The sequence below is a fragment of the Oncorhynchus clarkii genome, chromosome 20 (genome assembly GCF_045791955.1).
Source record: "Oncorhynchus clarkii lewisi isolate Uvic-CL-2024 chromosome 20, UVic_Ocla_1.0, whole genome shotgun sequence".
Classification (NCBI taxonomy): domain Eukaryota; kingdom Metazoa; phylum Chordata; class Actinopteri; order Salmoniformes; family Salmonidae; genus Oncorhynchus; species Oncorhynchus clarkii.
The window spans coordinates 17,322,831-17,345,848 of NC_092166.1; the positions used below are offsets into that span (position 1 = coordinate 17,322,831).

At 42.9% G+C, this 23,018-nt stretch overlaps 1 protein-coding gene and 1 pseudogene across 2 annotated transcripts in view; one reads left to right on the forward strand and one right to left on the reverse strand.

Moving 5' to 3' along the window:
- LOC139377481 (girdin-like) overlaps nt 1–21,895 on the reverse strand; it is a 30,354-nt pseudogene extending 8,459 nt beyond the window's left edge.
- Nucleotides 1–23,018, forward strand: part of LOC139376024 (ephrin type-B receptor 1) — a 325,295-nt gene that overhangs the window by 133,798 nt on the left and 168,479 nt on the right. The window lies entirely within an intron of this gene.

The window sequence follows — 23,018 nt, forward strand, 5'->3', positions numbered from 1 at the left end:
CTTACTGTAAAACATCACTGCAGTGTTCCTCACCTGGCTTACTGTAAAACATCACTGCAGTGTTCCTCACCTGGCTTACTGTAAAACATCACTGCAGTGTTCCTCACCTGGCTTACTGTAAAACATCACTGCAGTGTTCCTCACCTGGCTTACTGTAAAACATCACTGCAGTGTTCCTCACCTGGCTTACTGTAAAACATCACTGCAGTGTTCCTCACCTGGCTTACTGTAAAACATCACTGCAGTGTTCCTCACCTGGCTTACTGTAAAAAGCAAAACAAAAGATTGATTACTGTACTTCTATATTTCCCTCAACCCTGTCTTGTGGATTTGGCTATAGGTTCTCATCCACATCACAATGGATGTTTTCATTAGCCAAACATCTTGGGAAGAATCTTTGGGCGAATCCAGGCCTGACACTGGTCTGCCGTGATGTCATTGCATGGTGAATCCAGGCCTGACACTGGTCTGCCGTGATGTCATTGCATGGTGAATCCAGGCCTGACACTGGTCTGCCGTGATGTCATTGCATGGTGAATCCAGGCCTGACTCTGGTCTGCCGTGATGTCATTGTATGGTGAATCCAGGCCTGACACTGATCTGCCGTGATGTCATTGTATGGTGAATCCAGGCCTGACACTGGTCTGCCGTGATGTCATTGCATGGTGAATCCAGGCCTGACACTGGTCTGCCGTGATGTCATTGCATGGTGAATCCAGGCCTGACACTGATCTGCCGTGATGTCATTGCATGCGTCATCCATGGCCTGGAGAAGGGTGGCTTGTTCGTGAGGGCACCTACAATATACTTTCCACCTCCATGTGGAGAAAAATTCCTCAATAGGGTTAAGGAAAGGATAGTATGGGGGTAAGCACAGGGTGGTAAATTGTGGATGGGCCTGAAACCATGCTTGCACCATTTGAGCATGGTGGAACCTGACATTATCCCACACAGTGACATAGGTCATGCCATCAGCTCTACAGACCTGATTTAGCTCATCAAGGAAGGTTACATTCGAACAGCGAATCATGTGGCTGCCTGCAACTCAATATATAGAGTATATAGAGTAGAGAGTTTTAGATGTTGTTCGACCAAACATTAGAACAGGCAAGATGAGTAATCTAAGCAACTTTGACCGTGGTATGATTGTTGATGCCACACATGGTGATTCCAGCATCTCAGAAACAGCTGCCTTCCTGGGATTTTTACACACTACATTCTCTAGAGTTTACAGAGAATGGTGTGATAAACAAAACACATTCAGTGAGTGGCAGTTCTTTGGGAAAAAACACCTTGGTAATGAGAGGGGTCAGAGGAGAATGTCCAGACTCATTCAATTCAATGCATGGTCTGGAAAAGTGGTACATGGGACCATAGAAACAGTGTGATAAAGAATGATGATGAAACATTACATCCATAGATAATGTAGTCCAATTGGTTCATTGGTAGTAAGTAATTGGTGTCAATGGATCTCGTTATCCTGAAACTTTCATGATCTAAACATGGAATATTGTTTGTCAGTTTCTGTAAAACTATGAATTAAGAGTAACGCAACAGTTACTTATCATTTTGAGCAGTTGTATCGATTGATAGTTAGATCATTGTAATGAAATGCATTGTTTGTAGTGTTCCTCTGCATGCAGTGTTTCAATGGGGTGTTTGTCCCATTGGGTGAAATATTGTGGACCCCCATCCCACTGCCACAAAGTACAATGTGTGCAATTCAATTATTTTCAGCAACATTTTAGAATGCCCTGCGTGCTTTCTCTCTCAGTTCATTCACTGCCTGATTAAGGTGTCCAATTGAGCTTATTTTTTAACCTCAGAAATTGTAGTGTGTGCAGTACTCTATATTTTGTACCAATTGAGAACTTTGGACTAATTCCCTGAGATCTGGATCTTCTCTGGAAAATCATTATTTTAGTATTTTTGGGGTTTACTGCCAGGGCCCAGGTCTGGCAGTACTGCTCTAGCAGGTCCAGGCTCTGCTGTAGGCCATGTGCTGTGGGTGACAGCAGGCATAGGTCATCTTCGAAGAACAAGCATGTAACATCTGAATTGTGGAGACTAAAACCAGGGGCTGAGGATTTTTCTAGAATAGTGGCCAATTTGTTAATGTAAATATTGCAGAGTGCAGGGCTCAGATTGCAACCCTGACGAAGGCCCCGCCCCTGGTTAAAGAATTTAGTTATTTTCTTCCCAATTTTGATGCTGCACATATTGCCAGTATACATTCATTTAATTATGTAATGTTTCACCCACTACACCACTTTAAATAATTTTGTAGAACAATCCTGTATGCCAAATAGAATCAAAGGCTTTTTGGAAGTCGATAAAGCAAGTGTACATTTTGGTATTATTTTGGTGGACATGTTTATCTATCAGGGTGTGTACGGTGTAAATATGATCGGTTGTGGGATGTTTTGGTATATATCCAATTTGGCTTTTACTCAATACATAGTGCTTATTAAGGAAGTTTAGAACTCTTACATTTATAATACTACAGAAAACCTTCCCCAGGTTACTGTTCACACAAATGCCTCTGTAATTGTTAGGGTAAGATTTGTCTCCGTTCTTAAATATTGGGATTATGAGTCCTTGATTCCAGATGTCAGGGAAATAACCTACACTCAGGATCAAATTAAACAGTTTTAATATAGCCAATTGAAATGTTGCACTAGTGAGTTTGAGCATCTCATGTAGGATGCCATCAGGTCCGCATGCTTTTTTAAATTTGAGGGCCTGAAGTTTCTTATAGAGCTCCTGGTCAGTAATTGGGGAGTCCAATGTATTTTGATGGTCCTTTACAGCTTTTTCTAATCATTTTAATTTCGAATTAATTTGGCATTGTTCTGTGTTTGCATCAAGTTGAATGATTTTTGTAGAATGTTTTAAAATGGGTGTCCATATGTCACCCTTTTATAAAGCTAATTCCTCAATTTTTTTAGTTTGTGTTTATGGACTCCTCAACTACTGCCAGCTGCTTGCTGTTGTACTGTGTTTTTTTGGTTCTGAGTGTACGCTTATAGTAGAGTCCGACCAATTATGACATGGTCGATTAATTAGGGCCGATTTCAAGTTTTCATATCAATCGATAATCTTCCTTTTTGGACGCCGATTATGGCTGGTTACATTGCAATCCACGAGGAGACTGTGTGGCAGGCTGACCACCTGTTGCGCGAGTGCAGCATCAAAAGGACCTTGTGGCTGCAAGGAGCCAAGGTAAGTTGCTAGCTAGCATTAAACTTAACTTATAAAAAACAATCAATCTTCACATAATCACTAGTTAACTACACATGGTTGATATTACTAGGTTAACTAGCTTGTCCTGCATTGCATATAGCCAATGTTAATTTATCTTTCTTAAAATGAATACAGAGAATTATACATTTTTAAACCTGCATATTTAGTTAAAAGAAATTCATGTTAGCAGGCAATATTAACTAGGGTAATTGTGTCACTTCTCTTGCGTTCAGTGCAAGCAGAGTCAGGGTATATGCAGCAGTTTGGGCCTCCTGGCTCATTGTGAACTGTGTGAAGACCATTTCTTCCTAACAAAGACCATAATTAATTTGACAGAATTTTACCTAATTATGACATAACATTGAAGGTTGTGCAATGTAACAGCAATATTTAGACTTAGGGTTGACACCCGTTCGATAAAATACGGAACGGTTCCGAATTTCACTGAAATAAAGTTTTGTTTTCAAAATGATCGTTTCCAGATTTGACCATATTAATGACCAAAGGCTCATATTTCTGTGTGCTTATTATATTATAATTAAGTCTATGTTTTGATTGAGCAGTGGGTAGGCAGCAGCAGGCTTGTCAGCATTCATTCTGACAGTACTTTACTGCATTTGCCAGCATCTCTTAGCAATGCTTGAAGCACAGCGCTGTTTATGACTTCAAGCCTATCAACTCCCGAGGTTAGGCTGGCAATACTAAAGTGCCTATAAGAACATCCAATAGTCAAAGGTATATGAAATACAAATGGTATAGAGGGAAAGAGTTGACGCGTCATAATTCCAAGAATAACTTGTGGCGGAACATGAAAGGGGATTGTCGTGTCTTTACTCTCATTAACTGAAGACTGATAGTTTTTACGCGATTAGACTGATTAATCATGTAACCGTAATTACTAGGAAGTCGGGGCACCAAGGAAAAATATTCAGATTACAAAGTTATAATTTCCTAAAATAACTTTTCAGATATTTTATCTGATCAATTAGTCTTCGAATTAATGAATTATTTACTTTACCTCACGTTAGTCTCATTCCAAAAGTCATAAATTGTTGGTTATCTGCACGAACCCAGTCTTCACTGTGAGTCATCCATACATCAATTGTCTTAAATCATTTATTTATTACTAACTAAGTAATTCACAGAAATGCATAAACAAACAAACAACCAAGGTAAATGTGGTTATATGAAATGATACGAGAATGTGCCCTAGTGGGCTAAACCGGCATGGCGGCTTGTTAGAGAAAAGGGGAAGTGGGGGTCGACAATTGAAATGCTAATCCTTTGCACATGAACGCTCACTCATTCGGGAACAATTGCAATCAATATATATTTACGCTCAGTGTGTCGCCTTGATCGCTGGTGAAAAGTTTGTTTCTTTTGTAGAATTGTCCGTATCTTTCCCTCTCTCTCTCTGTCGTGGTTATAGTGGATAGTTCAGAGTGAGATTAATTTGTTTAGTTATAGAATGGATGTATAGGCGGTTGTCTTTCTTCGCGTTCAATGATACCGAATTCCTAGCTGCAGAATAGTAATTAATATCAAAGACTTGTCTTATTCTGTCGGTATCGATAGTCTAAGAGTTTAACCACGTGTTAAAAGATTCAGCAATGGTCTACAACCTTTGTGCTCTCCTAATGGAGAAAAACATGATCTGCACCCTTTAGCCATCTCGTAATTGAGGTAAGCTCGGTCTGCTGATCGAAAACCCGAGTGGGGGTTTTATTCGGAAGGGACGAGAAAGTGCTGTCCCAGGAGGCCTGACCCTAACTGGGCTCAGGGGCGGTCCTCTGATTTAGTTCAAATCAAAAGGGAATTGTATTTTTCTTCATTAAACAGTCCAAAATCATATTACACAATTATGCAAACAGTATCATACTCACTCATTCATCTTATACAACAATTAGATATAAACCTCATATCTGAGGCTATTATATAAACTTCGTTATGGTAATGTGGCCACACCGTCTCCCATGAGCTTTCCCAAGTTGTGACAAATGGACCAGTTCGTAGCTGGATTCTTCACCGATCTTTTATACTTTCGCCGGAACACGAAATTTGTTCGTTCCTCAAGTTCTGTGAGGTGGAAAGATTTCCTTTGTCCTCTGTGAAAATGTACTCTCTCTATGCTGTGTGTCCATGAGGAGATCCTCAGGAATTTACGACGTCTCTCTGACCACAGCAACCTAGTTGAAGGAGGAAAGGGGGAGGCAGGGAGAGGGGGATGGGGCTTGCTATACCCAAAGATGCCAACATCATGACAGGTTCCTTCGTTATTTTACCGTTGATGTCTTCCATAGGGAATGTCTTGATCTACTTCAAATAAGGTCTGTGTTTTGTGCAGGCTTAAACCGCCTAGGCATTTTGATACTCCTGTAAATCTCGCTAGGATAAGGTAACGTTTGTCAACATATTTTAATAAATCCACTCTACAAAAAAAACATATTTGCTTATATTTAGCCAATATTGATCAGAGTTACCTTGTCCTTTGGATATCTACACAGTTATCAAATTGGCAAGGTGGTGTAAGCCTACACGAAACACAGACCTTATTTTTTTTTATATATATATATTTTTTATTTATTTCACCTTTATTTAACCAGGTAGGCTAGTTGAGAACAAGTTCTCATTTGCAACTGCGACCTGGCCAAGATAAAGCGTAGCAATTCGACACATACAACAACACAGAGTTACACATGGAATAAACAAAACATACAGTCAATAATACAGTAGAACAAAAGAAAACAAAAAGTCTATATACAGTGAGTGCAAATGAGGTAAGTTAAGGAAATAAATAGGCCATGGTGGCGAAGTAATTACAATATAGCAATTAATTGCTGGAATGGTAGATCGGCAGAAGATGAATGTGCAGGTAGAGATACTGGGGTGCAAAGGAGCAAAATAAATAAATAAATAAATACCAGTATGGGGATGAGGTAGGTAGATAGATGGGCTGTTTACAGATAGGCTAAGTACAGGTGCAGTGATCTGTGAGCTGCTCTGACAGCTGGTGCTTAAAGCTAGTGAGGGAGATGTGAGTCTCCACCTCCAAAGATTTTTGCAATTCGTTCCAGTCATGGGCAGCAGAGAACTTGAAGGAAAGACGACCAAACGAGAAATTGGCTTTGGGGGTGACTAGTGAGATATACCTGCTGGAGCGCGTGCTACGAGTGGGTGCTGCTATGGTGACCAGTGAGCTGAGATAAGGCGGGGCTTTACGTAGCAGAGACTTCTAGATAACCTGTAGCCAGTGGGTTTGGCGACGAGTTTGAAGTGAGGGCCAAACAACGAGAGCGTACAGGTCGCAGTGGTCGGTAGTGTATGGGGCTTTGGAGACAAAACGGATGGCACTGTGATAGACTGCATCCAGTTTGTTGAGTGTTGGAGGCTATTTTATAGATGACATCACCGAAGTCGAGGATCGGTAGGATGGTCAGTTTTACGAGGGTATGTTTGGCAGCATGAGTGAAGGATGCTTTGTTGCGATATAGGAAACCGATTCTAGATTTTATTTTGGATTGGAGATGCTTAATGTGAGTCTGAAAGGAGAGTTTACAGTCTAACCAGACACCCAGGTATTTGTGGTTGTCCTCGTATTCTAAGTCAGAGCCGTCCAGAGTAGTGATGCTGGACGGGCGAGCAGGTGCGGGCAGAGATCGATTGAAAAGCATGCATTTAGTTTTACTTGCGTTTAAGAGCAATTAGAGGCCACGGAAGGAGAGTTGTATGGCATTGAAGCTCATTTGTAGGTTAGTTAACACAGTGTCCAAGGAAGGGCCAGAAGTATACAGAATGGTGTCGTCTGCGTAGAGGTGGATCAGAGAATCACCAGCAGCAAGAGCAACATCATTGATGTATACAGAAAAGAGAGTCGGCCCGAGAATTGAACCCTGTGGCACACCCATAGAGACTGTCAGAGGTCCAGACAACAGGCCCTCCGATTTGACACACTGAACTCTATCAGAGAAGTAGTTGGTAAACCAGGCGAGGCAATCATTTGAGAAACCAAGGCTGTCGAGTCTGCCAATAAGAATGTTGAGATTGACAGAGTCGAAAGCCTTGGCCAGGTCGATGAATACGGCTGCACAGTACTGTCTTTTATCGATGACGGTTATGATGTCGTTTAGAACCTTGAGCGTGGCTGAGGTGCACCCATGACCAGCTCTGAAACCAGATGGCATAGCGGAGAAGGTATGGTGGGATTCGAAATGGTCAGTAATCTGTTTGTTAACATGGCTTTCGAAGACCTTAGAAAGACACGGTAGGATAGATATAGGTCTGTAGCAGTTTGGGTCTAGAGTGTCACCCCCTTCGAAGAGGGTGATGACCGCGGCAGCTTTCCAATCTTTGGGAATCTCAGAAGATACGAAAGAGAGGTTGAACAGGCTAGTAATAGGGGTTGCAGCAATTTCGGCAGATCATTTTAGAAAGAGAGGGTCCAGTTTGTCTAGCCTGGCTGATTTGTAGGGGTCCAGATTTTGCAGCTCTTTCAGAACATCGGCTATCTGGATTTGGGTAAAGGAGAAATGGTGGGGGCTTTGGCGGGTTGCTGTGGAGGGTGCTGGGCAGTTGACCGGGGTAGGGGTAGCCATGTGGAAAGCATGGCCAGCCGTAGAGAAATGCTTATTGAAATTCTCAATTATAGTGGATTTATCGGTGGTGACAGTGTTTCCTAGCCTCAGAGCAGTGGGCAGCTGGGAGGAGGTGCTCTTATTCTCCATGAACTTCACAGGGTCCCAGAACTTTTTTGAGTTAGTACTACAGGATGCAAATGTCTGTTTGAAAAAGCTTGCCTTAGCTTTTCTAACTGCCTGTGTATATTTGTTCCTAACTTCCCTGAAAAGTTGCATATCACGGGGGCTATTCGATGCTAATGCAGAACGCCACAGGATGTTTTTGTGCTGGTCAAGGGCAGACAGGTCTGGCGTGAACCAAGGACTATATCTATTCCTAGTTCTACATTTTTTGAGAGGGGCATGCTTATTTAAGATGGTGAGGAAGGCACTTTTAAAGAATAGCCAGGCATCATCTACTGACGGGATGAGGTCAATGTCATTCCAGGATACCCCGGCCAGGTCGATTAGAAAGGCCTGCTCGCAGAAGTGTTTCAGGGAGTGTTTGACAGTGATGAGGGGTGGTCATTTGGTCACAGACCCATTACGGATGCAGGCAATGAGGCAGTGATCGCTGAGATCTTGATTAAAAACAGCAGAGGTGTATTTGGAGGGCAAATTAGTTAGGATGACATCTATGAGGGTGCCCGTGTTTACTGATTTGGGGTTGTACCTGGTAGGTTCATTGATCATTTGTGTGAGATTGAGGGCATCAAGTTTATTTTGTAGGATGGCCGGGGTGTTAAGCATGTCCCAGTTTAGGTCACCTAGTAGCACGAGCTCAGAAGATTGATAGGGGGCAATCAGTTCACATATAGTATCGAGGGCACAGCTGGGGGCAGAGGGAGGTCTATAGCAAGCGGCAACAGTGAGAGACTTGTTTCTGGAAAGGTGCATTTTTAGAAGTAGAAGCTCAAAATGTTTGGGTACAGACTTAGAAAGTAATACAGAACTCTGCAGGCTATCTTTGCAGTAGATTGCAACACCGCCCCCTTTGGCAGTTCTATCTTGGCGGAAAACGTTATAGTTAGCAATGGAGATTTCAGGGTTTTTGGTGGTTTTCCTAAGCCAGGATTCAGACACGGCTAAGACATCTGGGTTGGCAGAGTGTGCTAAAGCAGTGAGTAAAACAAACTGCTGAAGTGAATCTAAAAAGATCCTACGGAATAAATGAATGAAGGAAGCGCTTTTCAGATTTTGCTGGAAGGTGTCATGGGAATTATGACTCACACTTTGGTAGTCAATTCTTATTCTTGCATATAGAAATGACAGTTTTTGTTTTCAACATTCATCACAGGTAACTTAAACTCTATTTTTTTATTATTCAAACAGTTGAGAGTATTTGTGTCTCCTAAACAGACTCTTCAGTATCCCTGTCACTTCAGAGAGCTGTGTGTGTACGATTATATTAATTTTACAGATGGCAGAGAAAAGCAGAGCACCAGTGTGGGACTGTTACATTGAATTGGCACCAGGGAAAGCAAGGTGTCTTATTTGTCTTATTTGTGTCTTATAACTGTCATAATTACAAATATATATATAATAATAGGCAGATTAATTGGTATTGGCTTTTTTTGGTCCTCCAATAATCTGTATCGGTTTCGGCGTTGAAAAATCATAATCGGTCGACCTCTAGTTTATTGAGTTTTAAAGTCTCACAGTAATGAAGGCGTAATTCACCATTATTTGTCTCTCTGTGCTTTTGGTTGGATAGTGTTCTAAGTTTTTTCCTTATAATTTTACAATCTGCATCAAACCAGTTGTCATCATTTTGGTTAGTTGTTTTTGATCAATTTCAGTTGTTCTTCTTTTGTCTGAATATATAGTTGATGTTTTGTACTGCTAGAATGATGCCTTCTTTACTGTGAGTGAATGTGGTATCCAGAAAGTTATCTAAGAGTGTTTGGATTTTTTGGTTATTGTTTGCTTTCTGGTTTTCTTCTGTGCTGTTTTGGGCCCATCTGTATGAATTTCTGATGTTGTACCGCTAACTGGGCTGTGAATGTGTGGTTGTTTCCATGTCAAATCTTATGAGGAACAAGGTCATTTGGCTGTGATCAGACAGAGGGGTTAGTGGCTTGTCAGTGAATGAGCTGAAAGAGAAAGGTTCAAAGTCTGTAATCTACTGTGCTGTGGCCAAGATGTGAGCAATGGGTGAATCTCCCTAAAGAGTCCCCCTGTAACCTACCATTGGCAAAGGACCCAGGCTTCGACAGAGCTGCAATAGAGCCCTTCCGTTTTTGTTGATGGTGCTGTCACTGTTGTTTCTATGGGGGAGATGAAGACCGTTAGAAACAGTATGGCCTGTAATAAAGCTGTCCTATCGTGTCGGTCATTAGATCAGGTGTTCCTGTGCGCTCTTTTATGTCCCCACAGATGAGCACATTTCCCTGGGTCCTGGAAATGGCACGTCTCTTCCTCAAGGGAGGGGAATATCTCCTCTGAGTAATATGTGGATTCTGAAGGGGGGGATATATATTGCACAAAGGAACACATATGTTTCCTGCCCGTACAAGTTATTTTTCATTTTTTTCCAAATGTGATATATAACACATTTCAGGGGATCAATTTGATTTTGTAGTTCGGGTTTGTACCAAATAATCAATCCTCCAGAGTCTCTGCCTCTATTGACAGAGCTGTGTTTCTGTGACGGCACAATTACCTCTCTGTAGCCTGTGGGACAGTGAGTAACAGTGTCTGCCTAACACCACGTCCCCTGCAGAATGATGATGTTGTTTAAGATTTTTTTTAACTCCAGTGCTAAACTCTTCAGTCCAAAGGTTGATGAGTTTAGGCCATGAATGTTCCACATGCTAACTGATAGAGATTTCATGTTGCAAAAATAAAAAATAGCACAGTCAAAAATACAGTAACTACTAACTACTAAGTTGTTCAGAGTGAGATAAACAGGATAACAACAAACATTTGTAATGTCTTTTTCCCTTCTTCCTATTCATTGAACAAGTAAACGTTTAGTACAATAGCTGTGTGTGTGTTTAGTGCAGTTTAGTGAAAGATGTATTGGAGGAGCTGTTTAATCTCACTCTATCCTACAGAGTTATCCTGTCCTCTGAGGAACTCAGATGAGCTGTGCTGGTCCTGCTGTTGGGCCCTATGGAGGGGAGGGGGGGCAGGTCTGGGCCAGGGGGGGCTGCCTCTCTGATCTGCTAGAGGTGGTGGTCTGGTCAGGGGTAGTAGGCTGGGCCCGGTCACGTCTGACTGCGCCGATGGAGGTGGTGAAGCTCTGGTGGTGGGTGGGGCCTGTGGGGTGCGCTATGGGGTGGTGAGGAGCTGTAGCTTCTCTCTAGGCGTCTCTACAGTCTGTTTTCTATGCTGCAGAACCCTCTTGATGACAGACAACTCCTTTGCAATCTCCTCCTTTACCTGCACTAGCTCTCTCCTCATAGTGGCCTTTACCTCCTCAAGCGCTGTGGGAAGGCTCTCTCCTCATGGTGGTCTTTACCTCCTCCAGAGCTGTGGTAAGGCTCTCTTCTCATGGTGGCCTTTACCTCCTCAAGCGCTGTGGTAAGGCTCTCTCCTCATGGTGGCCTTTACCTCCTCCAGCGCTGTGGTAAGGCTCTCTCCTCATGGTGGCCTTTACCTCCTCAAGCGCTGTGGTAAGGCTCTCTCTTAGCTGCTGGACAGAGTTCTTCAGTTGGTTCCTGCACTGGTTGAGCTGGTCCTGTAGAAGCTCTGTGTCTGGAGGTGGTGTAGCTGGGGGGCTGCTCCTTTAGCTCAGTAACCATTACCTCTAACAGAGCCAGCCTGTCTCTCAGCAGGCTGATGGTGGTGTAGCTGGGGGGGCTGCTCCTTTAGCTCAGTAACCATTACCTCTAACAGAGCCAGCCTGTCTCTCAGCAGGCTGATGGTAGTGTAGCTGGGGGCTGCTCCTTCAGCTCAGTAACCATTACCTCTAACAGAGCCAGCCTGTCTCTCAGCAGGCTGGTGGTGGTGTAGCTGGGGGGCTGCTCCTTTAGCTCAGTAACCATTACCTCTAACAGAGCCAGCCTGTCTCTCAGCAGGCTGATGGTGGAGTGGTCATGGCTCTGGTGGTCGTAGGCAGGCAGGGGGGAGGATAGACCTGTTGCGTGGATCTGGGCCTGGGCTCCTGATGTTTGAGTGCCTGAGGTGAGGTGAGGGGAGAGGTCGGGGTACTTTCCTTATCCTTTTTAGTTTCCGCTAACTTCCCTAGGGTGGTTAAGTCCTGCACAAAAGAGCTGACTGCAGCCTCACTGCCCTGAACCATGACAGTGTCGTTCTGGTACACGTTTACCATCAGAAACCTGTTTTCCTGGTCCTTTTCACTGTCCTCAAAAATGTGTATTTGCCTTCCCTTACAGATGCTACTTTCTTTGTTGTATAGCTGAAATGCCTGGTTACAGCTGTATGCAGAGGTGTGGTCTGTGTAAAGGTTTGTAACAGTCCTGTTGTGTGAGCAGTCGGCAAACAACATTTCCGGATTCTTCCTCTGAATTCCGTGTTAAAAATGTATTATTTCGTTCTCTGATTTGTTTTCTGCTGGAAACTCTAAAAATGGGTTTGTGGTCTCTCAGTCTCTGCTGCTGCTGCTGTTTCTAGCGCTGCCACGGTGGCCATGTTACTATGGTTACCACCAGTAAACAGTTTTAAATTAGCTAGCTAGCACTATTAAGATTTCTATTTTAACTCACCTCCTGTGTTGATATTCAGTTGTACAGTTGTAATATTGTTAATCTCACTCTTGACAACTGAAAGTCATAACAAGTCAGGAGCATGACTCTACTGCTAATTCCCACATTCTCTCTGACATCCTCCTTCTAAGTAAAAAATGTGACTTCCTGTCGAACTGTCTCTCAGCATCACTCTGTCTCTGTCTCTGTCTCTGTCCTATACACTCCTATACACTCGATTCCTTGTCCAATGTTCAGTTATCAGGAATAAAAAATAGGCTCATTATTAAAGGAACATCCTAAGCCTGTTTTATAAAATGTAGTCTCTCTCTCTCTCTCTCTCTCTCTCTCTCTCTCTCTCTCTCTCTCTCTCTCTCTCTCTCTCTCTCTCTCTCTGTCTCTGTCTCTCTCTCTCTCCCTTTCTCTCTCTCTCTCTCTCATCCACCCACATGTTTTTATCCTACAGAAATGAGATTAGATGAAAGTCCCTGGGGAAAGGTGGTCACACGAGGGAGACAGGAATCCCATGTGGGAACAGATATGATACAACACCGTGCCTGAATTATGTTTGGGATTGAAATAAACAACACTGTCACTGAATCCAAAGGAGGACTGAATATGAAGCAGAACCATCCCTAAATCCAATGGGTGACAAATATAAATGTAACACCATTACTGGATCCAATGGGGGACATAAAATAACTTAGCACCCACCATTACTGAATCCAATGGGGGACCAATATAAATGCAACACCTTCACTGAATCCAACGGGGGATTGAATATGAAGTAGAACCATACCTGAATCCAATGGGGAACAAATGTAAACGTAAACCCATCACTGGATCCAATGGGGGACATAAAATAACTTAGCACCCACATTTACTGAATCCAATGGGGGACCAATATAAATGCAACACCTTCACTGAATCCAATGGGGGACAAACATAAACACAGCACCTTCATTGAAGCCAATTGGGTTTTAAATAAACTCAACAACGCCATTGAAAACTCATGGGGAACAGTTTCAGTTGGCCATAGCGGTGCATTATCTATCAAGTGTTACTGCAATACTGTCCTCCTCCTCCTTATGACTCTATTCTACAATCTTCTATGCTCTCGTTGGCTGGCCCTCACTACATATCCGTCACCAAACCCACTGGCTCCAGGTCATCTATAAATCTTTGCTAGGTAAAGCCCAGCCTTATCTCAGCTCACTGGTCACCATAGCAACACCCACCCATAGCACGCGCTCCAGCAGGTATATTTTACTGGTCCCCAAAGCCAACACTTCCTTTGGCCATCTTTCCTTTCAGTTCTCTGCTGCCAATGACTGGAGCAAATTGCAAAAATCACTGAAGCCTTATATTTCCCTCTCTAACTTTAAGCACCAGCCGTCAGAGCAGCTTACCGATCACTGTACCTGTACACAACCAATGAGTACTTGTTCTCAACTGGCCTACCTGGTTAAATAAAGGTGAAATAAAATAAAATAATTCAAACTCTTATAAAAAAGGGTTCTAAAGGGGTTCTTCGGCTGTCCCCATAGGAGAACCTTTTTTGCTTCCAAGTAGATCCATTTTGGGTTCTAGGTAGAACTCTCTGTGAAACGGGTTCTACATGTAACCCAAAATGGTTCTATATTGAACCTAAAGGGTTCTACTTGGGACCAAAAAGGGTTCTTCAAAGGTTCTCTTGGGTACAGATGAAGAACACTTTTAGGTTCTATTGTATTCTACTGAGCCATTTACTTTATGCCAGTATTCTTATCTTGTATTATTTATTTTTGTTGTTGCATTGTCGAGGAGGAACCTGCAAGTAGGCATTTTGTTCGGCGATGTCAAGAGGTAGGATCTTATTTTAGCCAGTTTGCTACAGCAGGAAAATTATCCTGCAGCAACACGAAATGTGAATTATTAAGTGGATTATAATTAATGGACATTTTTGTAGGGGTTGATGCATTTTTTGTTAGGGCAAATCAAGTCTGAAATTTCAAAGTGGACATTACAAACTTTTCAAACTCAAATACACAACAAGTTTGCAAATTCTCAGCAATAAAAGAGTGATTAAGATACGATCTGTATACCATGTGTATCCTGTACATACCTCACTCTCCCATTCAACTCTCACTCACTCTCCCCCCTCCACTCTCTCTCCCTTCTCCTCCTCCCTTCTCTCTCCCTCTTCCCACATCCCCTCACTCTCTCTGTTTGCTCTGGTTCTCTCTGAGGACAGACGCTCCCTCTCTTTCCTGTCTGATGTTTCCGTACTGTTTTATCAGCGTTTGAAGGTAACGGCAGGATATCGATGTGATGAATGGTCTTTATGAGGGTGTTGTATTGATGGCCTGATGGCAGCACTGCAGTCGTGGGCAGAGGAATGCTCGGCTGAATATATTAAACTTTTCCTCTCTCTCTCTCTCTCTCTCTCTCTCTCTCTCTCTCTCTCAGCCAGTCTGTCTTTTTCTTTCTCTTGTTCTCTCTCTTGTAGCCTCTCTGTCTCTCTCAGAACCCTTGAATTTTTCCACATTTTGTTACGCTACAACCTTATTCCAAAAGTGATTTAAATTGTGTTTTCCCCTCATCAATCTACACACAATACCGCATAATGACAAAGCAATTTTTTTTTGCAAATTTATAAAAAATATAAAACTTAAATATTACATTTACATAAGTATTCAGACCCTTTACTCAGTACTTTGTTGAAGCATCTTTGGCAGTGATTACAGCCTTGAGTATTCTTGAGTATGACGCTACAAGCTTGGCACACCTGTATTTGTGGAGTTTCTCCCATTCTCCTCTGCAGATCCTCTCAAGCTCTGTCAGGTTGGATGGGGAGCGTCGCTGCACAACTATTTTCGGGTCTCTCCAGAGATGTTCAATTGAGTTCAATTTCGGGCTCTGGCTGGGCCACTGAAGGACATTCAGAGACTACTGCGTTGTCTTGGCTGCGTGCTTAGGGTCGTTGTCTTGTTGGAAGGTGAACCTTCACCCCAACCTGAGGTCCTGAGAGCGCTGTTGCAGATTTTTATCAAGGATCCATCTGTACTTTGCTCCATTCATCTTTGCCTCGATCCTGACTAGTCTCCCAGTCCCTGCTGCTGAAAACATCTCCACAGCATGATGCTGCCACCATCATGCTTCACTGTAGGGATGGTGCCAGGTTTCCTCCAGGCGTGACGATTGGCTTTCAGGCCAAAGAGTTCAATCTCGGTTTCATCAGACCAGAGAGTCTTGTTTCTCATGGTCTGAGAGTCCTTTAGGTGCCTGTTGGGAAACTCCAAGAGGGCTGTCATGTTCCTTTTACTTATGAGTGGCTTCCATCTGGCCACTCTACCAAAAAAGCCTGATTGGTGGAGTTCTGCAGAGATGGTTGTCCTTCTGGAAGGTTCTCCTATCTCCACAGAGGAACTCTGGAGCTCTGTCAGAGTGACCATCAGGTTCTTGGTCACCTCCCTGAGCAAGGCCCTTCACCGATCATCTCAAGGATGATCAATGGAAACAGGATGCACCTGAGGTCAATTTCGAGTCTCATACCTGTTTTCATTTAGTCTTTATGGGTTATTGTGTGTAGATTGATGTGGATTTTTTTAATATCAATTTCAGAATAACGTAACAAAATGTGGAAAAGGGGAAGGGGTCTGAATACTTTCCCGAATGCACTATATATCTCTGTCTCTATCTCCCTGTCCCTGTCTCCTTCCTTCCCTCTCTCATCCTCTTTTTTCCCCTCTCTCCCCCTTCTCTTCCTCCTGCGTCGTGCTACACGCTAGCAACTCTCTACACCAGGTCATTAACACCAACATTAAGTGCTCAGTGAATCCACAGCCTCTCCATCTCCTCTTTGCCTCTCTGCTTCCCGCCCATAAAAACACAGCTACCATAATGACACTGCCACACGTTACAATCAGGGACAAGGGAAACAGGAGATCAATCTCCAATATGAAGGGCAAAGAAGCAAAGCTATTAGGGATGAGTACCAAAGCAAATGGGTTTGTGTGTTTTCTATTTCTTCATCTTGATAGAAAATGAAGCTATGAATGTGTCTCTGTTGATAGGGGAGCGTAGTCTGATGCGACACCCTGGGGTCATGATTAACAGGCCAAGTGTTCAATTGAAGAGAAAGCGCTATAGTGGAGTCATAGTGAGAAGAAAGGGAGGAAGATGAAGAGGGAAAGAAAGAGGGATGGAGAGAGAAACAGAGTGATAGCGAATTGTTATATTATATTTATTTGGCCACAGTGGTACCGATTCTTTGTCAATGAAGCTTATTCAAATGTAATTTGTTTGGTAGAGTGAACCAATGGGGAAGGGATGTAAATGTTTGGAAAAATAGAGGCAAACAGACACAGAGAGGGGGATAGAGGGAGGGATAGAGAGAGGAATATAGAGAGGGATAGAGAGAGGTATAGAGAGAGGTATAGAGAGAGGTATAGAGAGAGGTATAGAGAGAGGAATATAGAGAGGGATAGAGGGAGGGATAGAGAGAGGAATATAGAGAGGGATAGAGAGAGGTATAGAGAGAGGTATAGAGAGAGGTATAGAGAGAGGAATATAGAGAGGGATAGAGGGAGGGATAGAGAGAGGAATATAGAGAGGGATAGAGAGAGGTATAGAGAGAGGTATAGAGAGAGGTATAGAGAGAGGAATATAGAGAGGGATAGAGGGAGGGATAGAGAGAGGAATATAGAGAGGGATAGAGGGAGGGATAGAGAGAGGAATATAGAGAGGGATAGAGAGAGGTATAGAGAGAGGTATAGAGAGAGGTATAGAGAGAGGAATATAGAGAGGGATAGAGGGAGGGATAGAGAGAGGAATATAGAGAGGGATAGAGAGAGGTATAGAGAGAGGTATAGAGAGAGGGATAGAGAGAAGGATAGAGAGAGGGATAGAGAGAGAGATAGAGGGATGAATATAGAGAGGGTAGAGAGAAGGACAGAAAGCGAAAGCAGGAGAAACCAAACTCTCCACTCCTCCTCATCACACCCTGTTTACCTTGACTCTACCATCCATAATACATTCCAGCAACATACGTCTGTGCTCAGACCATAACGTATGTAGCAAATATAAACAGTGTGGGATCTGAGATGTTATTTAACAGACCGGGCCTTGGGCCAGGGGAAATGGATGCAGAGACGAGACAATTCCATTATCACCAAGATGACAGGTGATGATTCCTTTTCTATTTGCCTCCACTCTGAGGTCAGAGGCTACGCCATGGTGGAGTGCAGTGGGTGGAGAAGATTAAATATCATATTATGTGATCTAACAGTCATAATAGAACGAGAGGATAGAGGAAACATACAGTAGGCTTTGATATTGAAGTGTTTACTATTAGTAGACCGGCCAACCTGGAAAACATGATTGGATTTGCTCTTGCTTGTTACAGGCTGTTGCATCCAGGTTTGATCAAACCATGCTAGGGTGGATGTCATCCTAGATGGCCATTTTCAAGGGGTCAAATGTGACATCTGGTGAAAATCTGTGTTCTACTATATCATTTTACATTGACACCTGTACATCTTGGTGAAATTGTTCTGCGGAGAGATACTGTATGTGTTCAATGGAAATAGGAAATGTACATTGAATACAGATAAGGATGCAGCATCTGACCTCTCTAATACACACTCACACACACTTCATCAGCCATTACCCACACATGTCCAACACCGTAGATAAACCTGTGCTCATTATTCCACACAAAGTTTGTTGTTGTCTTGACATTCTGGGGGCACAGATAAGATGCTTAACAATGGATTTCCATGTAAATAATTAAGTATTGTCTATCTAGAGCCACATACTGTACATGCAGAACATATAGCACTAAACACCTTGATAACAAAAGACTACACAGTGGATAAATATGGTGCCCCTGACTCATCCAATAGTACACATTACAGACCTGTAAAGTCTGTGTGTTAGTGTACACATTATTTTCTTGGATGTCCATGTCTTTTATCTCTTTTTTAAATGATGCTAGACTTGATATTGCACTCTTTTTAACGATTTCAATGTTGAACAAAAGGTTTTTTCCTTTGTTGTGGATGCGTGGAGGGTAGAGTTAATCTTCTTTTCCTAAGTACTGATGGATTGTTGGGGGGGTAAAGGTCAGACACAGACCAAGGAGGAGAGATACACATGCAGGAAACAGGAAGTGACTGAGGGCCAAATACACTATTATAAACCGCAGACTCCGAGAGAGAGTGAGTGCCAAGTCAGTGCCTAGTCAAGCCTAGGGTTGCAAAGCTACCGATAATACCAAAGTTAACAGAATAAATGGCAAACTATCGTAACATTGGTAATTTATACTTCGATCACTGTAAAAAATAAGTAATTCATATATAAAGTGTTAATTTATTATATCCGTGTCCACATTGTCTATGAATATCTAATAGATATACCATATGGTTAAAGTGAAAGTAGCCTAATTAATGGAAAAAGCATCTAATCAACAATGGCATTATTTTCAATTAACTCTGCAACTCTTCCAACTATCGACTTTTTTCACAACTGTCACAGGTTTCATGGCAAAACATTAACAACAAATACATAGAAAATAATTAAATAGTGTACAAAAAATAGATGAAGGATATTTCATGCTAAATCCCTCATATTGAAAACCAATGGTATTCAACAAGTTGAGGGTTTATACACTGAACAAAAATATAAACACAACGTGCAACAATTTCAAAGATTTTACTGAGCTAAATTTCATATAAGGAAATCAATCAATTGAAATAAATTCATTAGGCTCTAATCTATGGATTTCACATGACTGAGAAAACAGATTTGCATCTGTTGGTCACAGATACCCTAAAAAAATGTGCGGAGTTAAGAGCCCAACGAACAGAGTTGGCTCTCTGTTATTATAGAAAGTACAACCTCTTTGTCTTCGTGGCAGTTTAGCATATGTGTGGAAAAAGGGGCGGAACATAGTACAAAAGGCGATTGGTTTGTCTGTGCAGATTAAGATAACCCGAAGTTGATAGCACGAGGGCTCAACCGAATAACTCCGTTTGTCACAGTTCACACTATAATGTGGTCCTTCCTGCAAGTTTCCATACAACTAACTTCTTGCAGATAATAAAACCACGGGAAGTCTCATACTGTGGTTGCACCCAAACGGATCTTAGCTATACGCCCAGTCTCATGACTAAGTCACACAAAGACAAGTTAGGTAAGAAAAAAACACTAACATAACAAGATACAATTCACTAAGTAGTAAAACACGGGATAGCATGACTCATTTAGTCTTTTTCCCCCCACAAACCCAAAAGGGTTCTACCTGGAACCAAAAAGGTTCCACCTGGAACCAAAAAGGGTTCATCAAATGGTTATCTTATGGGGACAACCAAAGAACCCTTTTAGGTTCTAGCACCTTTTCTTCTAAGAGTGTAGGGACATTGATCAGAAAACCAGTCAATGTCTGGTGTGACCACCATTTGCCTCATGCGACACATCTCCTTCACATAGAGTTGATCAGTCTGTTGATTGTAGCCTGTGAAATGCTGTCCCCCTCCTTTTCAATGGCTGTGCGAAGTTGTTCGATATTGGAAAGAACTGGAACATGCTGTCATACGCATTGATCCAGATAAATCCAAACATGCTCAATGGGTGGCATGTCTGGTGAGTATGCAGGCCATGGAAGAACTGGGACATTTTCAGCTTCCAGGAATTGTGTGCAGATCCTTCTGCCCGGTACAGTTGAAACCAGGATTAATCCATGAAGAGCACACTTCTCCAGTGGCCATCGAAAGTGAGCATTTTTCCACTGAAGTCAGTTACGACGCTGAACTGCAGTCAGGTCAAGACCCTGGTGAGGATGACGAGCACGTACAAGAGCTTCTCTGAGACTGTTTTCTGACTATTTGTGCAGAATTTCTTTGGTTATGCAAACCCACAGTTTCATCAGCTGTCCGGGTGGCTGGTCTCATATTATCCTGCAGGTGAAGAAGCCTGGATGTGGAGGTCCTGGGCTGGCGTGGTTACACGTGGTGTGCGGTTGTGAGGCTGGTTGGATGTCCTGCCTAATTCTCTAAAACCTCTCCTTGGTCCAGGTGTTGTAGCTGGTATCTCTCTTTTATCATAGTGTTGTAGCTGGTCTGTAGCTGGTCTTGCTCTTTAGTCATGGTGTTGTAGCTGGTCTGTAGCTGGTCTCTCGCTTTAGTCATGGTGTTGTAGCTGGTCTGTAGCTGGTCTCTCTCTTTAGTCATGGTGTTGTAGCTGGTCTGTAGCTGGTCTCTCTCTTTAGTCATGGTGTTGTAGCTGGTCTGTAGCTGGTCTCTCTCTTTAGTCATGGTGTTGTAGCTGGTCTGTAGGTGTTGTAGCTGGTCTCTCTCTTTTTAGTCATGGTGTTGTAGCTGGTCTGTAGCTGGTCTCTCTCTTTAGTCATGGTGTTGTAGCTGGTCTGTAGCTGGTCTCTCTCTTTAGTCATGGTGTTGTAGATGGTCTGTAGCTGGTCTCTCTCTTTAGTCATGGTGTTGTAGCTGGTCTGTAGCTGGTCTCTCTCTTTAGTCATGGTGTTGTAGCTGGTCTGTAACTGGTCTCTCTTCTCAGTCATGGTGTTGTAGCTGGTCTGTAGCTGGTCTCTCTCTTTAGTCATGGCGTTGTAGCTGGTCTATAGCTGGTCTCTCGCTTTAGTCATGGTGTTGTACCTGGTCTGTAGCTGGTCTCTCTCCTCAGTCATGGTGTTGTACCTGGTCTGTAGCTGGTCTCTCTCTTTAGTCATGGCGTTGTAGCTGGTCTGTAGCTGGTCTCTTGCTTTAGTCATGGTGTTGTACCTGGTCTGTAGCTGGTCTCTCTCTTAAGTCATGGTGTTGTAGCTGGTCTGTAGCTGGTCTCTCTCTTTAGTCATGGTGTTGTAGCTGGTCTGTAGCTGGTCTCTCTCTTTAGTCATGGTGTTGTAGCTGGTCTGTAGCTGGTCTCTCTCTTTAGTCATGGTGTTGTAGCTGGTCTGTAGCTGGTCTCTCTCTTTAGTCATGGTGTTGTACCTGGTCTGTAGCTGGTCTCTTTCTTTAGTCATGGTGTTGTACCTGGTCTGTAGCTGGTCTCTCTCTTTAGTCATGGTGTTGTAGCTGGTCTGTAGCTGGTCTCTCTCTTTAGTCACGGTGTTGTAGCTGGTCTATAGCTGGTATCTCTCTTTGGTCAGGTTGTTGTTGCTGGTACCTATTTGAAGTTGGCTTCATAACTATTCATGACTCTATTGTGGTAGAAACCTAGGATTACGATCCCAGCCAATAGGAGAACACACAGCAACCCCAAACACACTGCAGCATCTCTGGAGGGTTGCCTACCTGAGCTATCGGAACCTGATGAGTTAGCGCCTGGTCTGCCATTAGAGGTGACATCCTCTTCAGTCTTGTCTCTTGAGTTTTGGGAGATGACATTAATCATCATTGATATCATCATCTCTGTTTGCTGGTCCTCTGTTACAAGAGTCACCATCTAAAATGCTGTCAATATTGGCATAGATATTCTCAGACATCTTCTGTCTCAGTTACTGGTACCAGATGTTCTAGTAATGTTTGTTGGTGTATGTTGTAAGAAAGCTGTGAACACTGTGCAGTGAGTCCGAAAGGTTTTATACAGTATGTGTCACGCCTGCTCCCGCTCCCCTTCCCTGGCGCTCGAAGGTGCCAGGCTCCCCAGCATTACTGATTCCTGTCACCATCATTACGCACACCTACCTGCCCAAGTCACGTGCATCAGGAATTGTTGGACTCACCTGGACTCAATCACCTGTGTCATTACCTCCCCTATATCTGTCTTTTCCCAAGCTCTGTTCCCTGCTTCAGGATTATTTGTCATATGTTGTTGTGTTACCCGTGTGCTGTCGCTGTTCCTGTCTTGTTCCATGTCTGTTCCTTATTAAATGTTGACTCCCCGTACCTGCTTCTCTACTTGAGTGTCGGCCCTTACAATATGTGATTGTAACCACCAATGGACAGGAAGCTACCATTCCAGGAATACAATGCAAAACAATTTGTATGATTGGCTGGTGAATGCAATTCCCCAGAAAGTCTGCAACTAATAGGTAGCTGTGGTTTGTATGAAGTGAGGTGAAGTGAGGTGACTAGCAGACCTGCAGGAAATGACACTTGCATCTTTGCATTTGTCTCTTTGGAAAGTCTTTTCAACGTCCGTGGAGCAGTTTTATAAATGTGAGCAGCAGACCCGTAAATACTGTATCACTTCACTCTAATACTGAAGATTTACCGAGAGGTACTAGGCCTACCTACTGTAAAACTGTAGAGGTGTATAACTAATAAAATGGTACAGATTCCGGGATGTGTCAGGAATATTTGTTCTATTTTCATAAACGTTATTATGATTGTAGTGTTTGAGAGATAAACAGCATGTTATTATCTGATTGGATGCGCATAGTTTTATTGGCAGGCCCTCATTGGTTGTTGGCCAAGGTATTCAATTGTGTTCCTTTTGAGCGCGTGCAGATGTATCCACTGTCATGTTGGAAATAAACCTCTTTGTGATGTTAATGCTGCTTCCTCTAACCGGG